A 7,759-nucleotide genomic window follows, 5' to 3' on the forward strand; every position below is an offset into this window, starting at 1 on the left:
ATTTCTAACAAAAATAATGTAGGTGTATATATATATATATATAATGCTTTAGGTTATTTTATGCAGACAAGAAGAAGCTTCCAGAAAATGGAAGTGGTTACCACCAGTGAGCCAACCAAAGTTTATATTCCCCTTCTCTTGACAAGAAAGTCTCTGCTATTTCAAATAACTAGAACTTGCTATTGAATAGTGACTGAGACATTGTATATATTCTTCCTTTCACCAGTAATAATTTTGTGTAGTTCATACATGAAAATGCATGAGCTATAGCCTTTTTATCCCAACTAATGGCCAGTGATGTTCTAGCAATTTTTAAGAACCAGCTATCCTGATAGATGATAGGTAGATAGATAGATAGATAGATGGGTCACGGGCAGATAACAAGTGTCTTGATATTAAAGATGCATAGCACATGATTCACAAATAATGATAAAATATGAATATATTTTATTGAACATATTAAATAGTAGATTTTTACAAAATATTGCTGTTGATTTCAGCCAAACTCTCATAGCCACAAAGTTTGCACCTAATAAACTGGTGTAGCATTGACATGAAAATTGTTATTTTCCTTATGTTAACAAGAGAAAGTGAAATAATTAAGTATACATTAGAACTTCCTTAGTTTGTTAGCCACATGTGGATTTCTTTGCTGAAAAAGATTATAGTTTGCAAATATTGGAAATATATCCCCTCAAAATTTGTTGTGCCACTCATAATGGAATGGTCACGGACATGAAAGAGCTTTAAAATGAATTATATTAATGCATTATTCATGTCAAATTCAGGTTTCCAAACTAATATCTTCAGCAACCAGGATGGGACATCCATGAAAAGCATGGAAATAATTCTCTCCAGTGATGGCTCAGATGGGGCCACAGAGAAAAATGTACAAGAAGAAGCTTCCAGAAAATGGAAGTGGTTACCACCAGTGAGCCAACCAAAGTTTATATTCCCCTTCTCTCGACAAGAAAGTCTCTGCTATTTCAAATAACTAGAATTTGCTATTGAATAGTGACTGAGACATTTTATTATTTCCATTTCTAAATGGATGTTTTCTGTGGCTACAGAATTGTGTGTGTAGCATACTGCAAGGAGATAATCTGAAGTTCACACATGACCTAAGATCCTGAACTTTGAGCTGTATGCAGCAAATAAAGAAGGTTCTGTATTTTTTCATACAGGAAGTGGGAAGTTTTATATTCTTTAAAAAGAAGAGATGAGTATGCAGAAATAATTGAGAATGGAATGGGTTGGACTATGGAGGTTTCTAGTTGCAACAAAAAACACATTTCATTTTTCTTTGGCAATTAAGCTCTCAAATGTTTTGTAAAGCATATGTTCACACACACACACACACCACACACACACACACTCCCCAGACTCTCTCCCATTATGCTGCTTGGAACCAGTTTAGAATGGAAGTATCATAGACCATATGGATAAGGGCAACATCCTAGAGTTGGTTCAACTCTTAAGCACTTAGAGAGAACCTGCCTAATGGGAGGAAGCTGACTCCACAGTGTATATTCCAAAAGTCTTGCCACCTTATTTCAGAAGCAGTGACAGTGAATGCCTGAGGGCAACTGGTCATTAAATGCTGTCTTCAACTTGTCAACCAATCACAGATTTTGTGCTACACTGATATTACCTGGAGGAAACCAGCAAGCTTGTCAAAGGGAACATGGAGAGAAGAAAAACATATTAAAGTTTTTCTCCAATCTGCTACATATACCTCTAAAATCTCTTATCTGTGTTATAGCAACTCAATTCTTCCAAATATACTAACTCAAAACAGCCTTTAATATCCCCAGAGATTTTTCAAGTTTTTGGATTCTGCTGGAGTTCCTGGAATTCATGTTTATTTTCTACTTCTATATTACATTCAGTAATGATTTTGAGGGAAGGAGCTAGCAGCCTGCCAGAGATTGTCACTACCTTAACAGGAACCAGAATAGACAGGTGTACATATTTTCTCTTTCTTAAACAAACAAAAAGGAATTTGCTTAAGAATTCAAAGAAAGGAGATGAGTCTGCCATACTGACACTTCAACTTGAGATTACTTTCATCATAAGGTTTTGAGAGTGTTTCAAATACTGAAATGATCCAACTTGCAGAGGTACATGATTATCAGTTTGATCAAATAATCCAAATTTCTGTGAGTCTGCTTAGGCCTGAGAATATTATAAATCTGTATGAAAAACAGGACTTTAGATAATATACTATTAAGTGAGTCATAAAAACCAATAAATATTAAGGCATTTAATAAAGACATTCATATAGTATCACCTGAATTCTGTTATGGTTAATTGAAAAACTATAAGTGCTATGGTTTTTCTGGTTAGTACTTGCGGCTTGTAAAAGACTAATCACTTCAGATATTAAGGTTTCCTAAAAGTTATCTGGACTTTATGAAAACTGAAATATGTGATTTCATTTATTCATGTTTATTTAATATAACTAAAAGCTTAACTCAAATATTAAAATATAATTTAAAAATTAGTTCTTAGTTATATACAATTGTCAAAATTTTATATTTACTAGTTTTCCATTTTATAAATCCAAAAAGTAGTTTATTACTTCCAAGTTATTATGGTGCCATATATGCCCAGAAAGAAAGTCTCCCATCTAAGTTAAATATGATCTTTAATAAATGTCTCTAAGTGTTTCTGATGCCTTTGGATTTACCTCACTTGCTCATGGAGAATAAGTATTTCTTCTAATACATGCGAAAAGTAATGGAGTTTTTCTATCATAAGTCTATGAGAGAAATAAAAACTAAATCATCTTGTGATTGGGTTTTAAATTTGGTAGTCAACAGGTTTTTTTAACATTATTGGGTCAGGATATTTTATTAGATGTTTCCGCCCTTATGTACATGCTTAAAACAAATTCGTCACTACCCTTTCCATCTGAAGAAGTTTTACTGACTTATTTTAGTGTATATAGCAAGATCCGGTAGGGCCCGAACATTTTTTGTTCGTGAGTTAGTTAACAATACAGTTTTATTCATATTTCTTTTAGCTTCAAATGCATGCTCAATTTCACTGAAATGAATAATTAAGTAAGTAAACTATTTGGCTTCCTGAATTACAAAAGAAAAAATACTATAATGTCTGTTTGTATTTATAACCACTCCAGCAGTCAAGTATTGTACAAGTGTTAAAAAAAAGTCGTGAATAAATAAAAGTGCATGAATAAATGAGTGTGTTTCAACATGTTTAAAGAGTAGAGAGAATAACTCTTCTATTTCGGATACTGAAAATAATGATGAAGAAGTAGAATAAACAGTTCAATTTTTTAGTTGTAACTTTTAATTATTGTTGCTTTTGTTGTTTTTCTTCCTGTGCTCAGCATCAATAGTGAATATTTAACAGTTGCCAGTCTTGCATCTGGCAGGCTCAATTTTTAAAGAAACTAAAGCTGTCAACTTAATTTTTCATAAAGTGTGGTTATTCTAATAAAGACATCTTAATAACCTTTTTACAGAGAAACTATTTAGTTTAATCCCACTGAATTCTGCTGCATTTCTATACAAGCATGGAACTCACTAGCTCACTCTTTCATCTGTTAAACAGGAGGGCTGACTGCAAAAAGCTGGGGAAACACCAAGGAGGTGAAGGTGAATGAAAAAGGATTACTGTTCTTGAGGTTTATCAAGGAGGGCCTTTATTGCGGTTGAAAGGACTTTTGAAACATCATACCCAAATCTTTACTTCTCTTTAAGATTTTCGGTGCATTTTTTCCATTAATAATGTTCTTATTAATCTCATGTTCCATTTTATTAATCTCATGTTCCATTACTTGTTTCCAAATCTATACAAAGCTGTATTCAATTGTATGGATTATAAATAAGTTATATTTCTTTCAATCTTATAACAGTGTTACTCTCTTTTTCCACCTGCCTCTCTTCATGGCCTATGAGTTTTCTGTTTTTATTGTTGCTGATGTTTCAAAGATATATATATATATGTGTGTGTGTGTGTGTGTGTGTGTGTGTAAATATATATATTTACACTCAAGATAAGTGAAAGTGAAAAATTACTGGCTAGGAAATTTTCCAAAACTTGTAAGTTTTTGCCTACTGCTAGGCTTATGGTTAAATTTAGATTCATAAGATTTATTCTTAGGACACATGACCAAAGAGGGGGGCAATGGTCCACCTTTAAGTAAAGGCAGAAATCTGAAATCCTAGAGGCAATTATTATTATTTTGAACACTATTAATTTCTTATGCCTTCAAGATACATGCATCAGGTTTTCCCAAATGTATTCAATTATTTGTGTTACTTTCGGTGTTTAGAAAAAAATAAACTTTACTGAATGCCTCTAATACTGCTTAGTTTATTTATGCAAAATTGAACTTAATTGACTCTTTACAAGAGATTTGTGGTAAGATTCCCCATTTCAACAAATGAAGTAACTGACACACAGAGAAATAAATTAGACAGCTTCTCCGGCTGGAAAAAAAGCTGAACAGAGGATCAAAACCCTTGTGGTGGTAGAGTGAGTCAATGAGAACTACAACTGCCTACGTGCCTTCTAGGCATCAGGAAATGTGATAGCAGGTTTGACATACAGTGCAGTCAACTGGTAATTCCAGTGAGACTGAATTAAAACTCTGGTAAATGTGTTAAATTTATTCACAAATAGAAAAATCTGTCTCAAGAAAATAAAACAGTGCAGCATAGTGTAACTGATAAAAAAAAATATAAATGTTCCAGGTCAGGTGCCCGAGTTCCAATCCTGTCTCTGCTTCTCATTTACTGTGTGATTTCCATTTAATTTACCCTCCCAAATTTAGCCTTTTTATCTTATACTTATTAAATGTTGTACCTATATAAGTTGGTTTATAGAACTAAATGAAAAAGCATATAGCATGGAGTTTATGGCATGTACATGTTCAATAAATATTAATTGCTGCTTTCCTTTATGTTAACTATATTGCAATAAATTAAATGTCTTTTTTAATAAATTTTGTAAAATTAAGTCAAAGAACGAAATGTTAAAAAATACAGTTCTATCAATGTGTAAAAATGACTTGATATACAGGCTCCTAAAATTTTCCTTCAATAGATAAATGATTTATCGAAGTCAGTTCAAAAGAATTTAATGGATCCCTACGTTGTGCCAGGCAGTAAAGCCAAGTAAGAGTATGAGATGGAAAATGTATCATCCTGAATCTCTAAGCAATAATGGATATGTGTGGGAATCAGAAACATCTGAAAACTATTACATCCTATCCTAATAAAAAGACAGGTGCAGCATGAAAAAGCAGCAGGAAGGAGCTATGAAGGGGTGTGTGTGTGTGTGTGTGTGTGTGTGTGTGTGTGTGTGAGAAAGAGAGACAGTTAAGTGAGGGATTCAGACGACATGTAATGCCAAAGAAATAGCCCAAAGAAATATAAGGGGATGAGTAAGGAGAGATTGTGTTTAGATAATCCATAAGCATAAAAAGAGGCTTAGGTAACTAACAAGTCCAAGGATCTTTGTTCAGACCACTCATCTCTGAGCTCATCTTTTCCCTGCATGGCCTCATTTTCATGCAGGATTGATAAGATGTGCGAAAATGGTACTAGAAAATCTAGGCTTATATAACTCAAGTTCAAGAAAGAAGAATTATTTATTTCCTAATCATTGGTCACATTACTGAACCAATAAATGTGACATGCCAAATGAAACTTGGAGATTTTCCAAACTTAAATGAGAACCTTATACCTAGTTCTGCAGTATGGCCCAATCAAATTACTTGCATTTAGGGAGAGGAGATGAGTGGTACTCCAAACACAATTGATGATATTGCAAAAAATTTAAATATATGCATGATTGTTTAAAAACCAATGAACCAAAAAATTAAAACAAAATTAAGTCAGGGAGAGTCATTGCTCTTCAATATGCCTAATAGATGAACTTAAAATGGACTGGACCAGAGAGTATTACAAATCTTGAAATAATAGATACCAGTGATCTGTGAATTCAGACACAATAATGAAGAAGAGAGAAGCTTAAAATTATAGTGAATGGATAAAGATATTTATGAATAAGAAGATGCAGTCAAAGACCTGGAGTTCAAAAGAGAAATAGTGAAAATACTGAAGGAATTAAGAGAAGATATGAACAGTAATGCAGACACCCTCAGAAAGGAACTAGAAAATATAAGGAGGAGCCAAGAAAAACTAGAACATTCATTTGCAGAGATACAAACTGAACTAAGGGCAGTAAAAACCAGAATGAATCATGCAGAAGAACGAATCAGTGATATGGAAGATAGAATAATGGAAATCACCCAATCAGGTCAGCAGACAGAAAACCAAATCAGAAAACAGGAAAGCAATATAAGAGACCTATGGGATAATATAAAGCAGGCCAATCTACGCATAATAGGAATTCCAGAAGGAGTAGAAAAAGATAAGGGGACGGAAAATATATCTGAAGAAATTATCACTGGAAACTTCCCAAATCTAAAGGATACTGAGTTCAAGATACAGGAAGCACAGAGGGCCCCAAATAAGTTGAACACAAATAGACCCACACCAAGACACATTATAGTAAAAATGGCAAAAGTTAGTGATAAAGAGAGGATCCTAAAGGTAGCAAGAGAAAAGCAGAATGTTACCTACAAGGGAACCCCCATAAGATTATCAGCTGATTTCTCTACAGAAACTCTAGAGGCCAGGAGGGAATGGCAAGAGATATTTAAAGTGCTAAAAGGAAAAAATATGCAACCTAGAATACTCTATCCAGCAAGAATATCATTTAAAATAGAAGGGGAAATAAAAATTCTTTCCAACAAACAAAGGCTAAAAAAATACAGCAATACAAAACCCAGGCTAAAAGAAATACTGACAGGGCTTCTCTAAACCAAAAAGAAAGAGACGAAAAAGAAAAAAAAAAAAAAAAAGAAGAGGAAGAACTGGGATTGAGGAAACCACAGTCAGAGAGCAGTCATTCAAATAAGCCAGCATACATATTTAATCATGAACATGTTTCAAACAAAATAAAATTAAAAAGAAAAAAAAAAGAGTCATCAAAATCATAAAATGCAGGCAAGGGATGTTAGGAATCAAATAGACCCTTTTTTGTTGTTTGCTTGTTTCTCTTCTTAATTTTAATATAGTAATAAAGTGTTTGAACTTACAGGACCATCAGGCTAAAACACACAATTATGGGAAGGGGTTAGCATACTTAAAAAACAGGGCAACCACAAGCCAAAACCAAACACTGCATTTGCAAAAAATGGAAAAAAAAAACCAACTCAAACAGATAATAACTGGAGACCATCCAACCAAAAGAAGAAAGGAAGAATGGAGAACCATAGAATCAACTGGAACATGAAGTTCAAAATGGAAATAAATAATCATCTATCAATTATCACCTTAAACATCAATGGACTGAATTCTCCAATCAAAAGACACAGACTGGCTGAGTGGATAAAAAGGCAAAAACCTTCAATATGCTGCCTACAAGAAACTCACTTCAGGACAAAGGATACATATAGATTGAAAGTGAAGGGGTGGGAAAAAATATTTCATGCCAATAGACATGACAGGAAAGCAGGAGTTGCAGTACTCATATCAGACAAAATAGACTTTAACACAAAAGACATAAAGAAAGACAAAGAAGGACACTATTTAATGATTAAGGGATCCATCCAAGGAGAGGATGTTACTATCGTCAACATATATGCCCCAAATACAGGAGCACCCAGATACATACAACAAATATTAACAGACGTAAAGGGAGAAATCAATGGGAATAC

Source organism: Sus scrofa, chromosome 8, assembly GCF_000003025.6.
Source record: "Sus scrofa isolate TJ Tabasco breed Duroc chromosome 8, Sscrofa11.1, whole genome shotgun sequence".
NCBI classification, from domain to species: Eukaryota; Metazoa; Chordata; class Mammalia; order Artiodactyla; family Suidae; genus Sus; species Sus scrofa.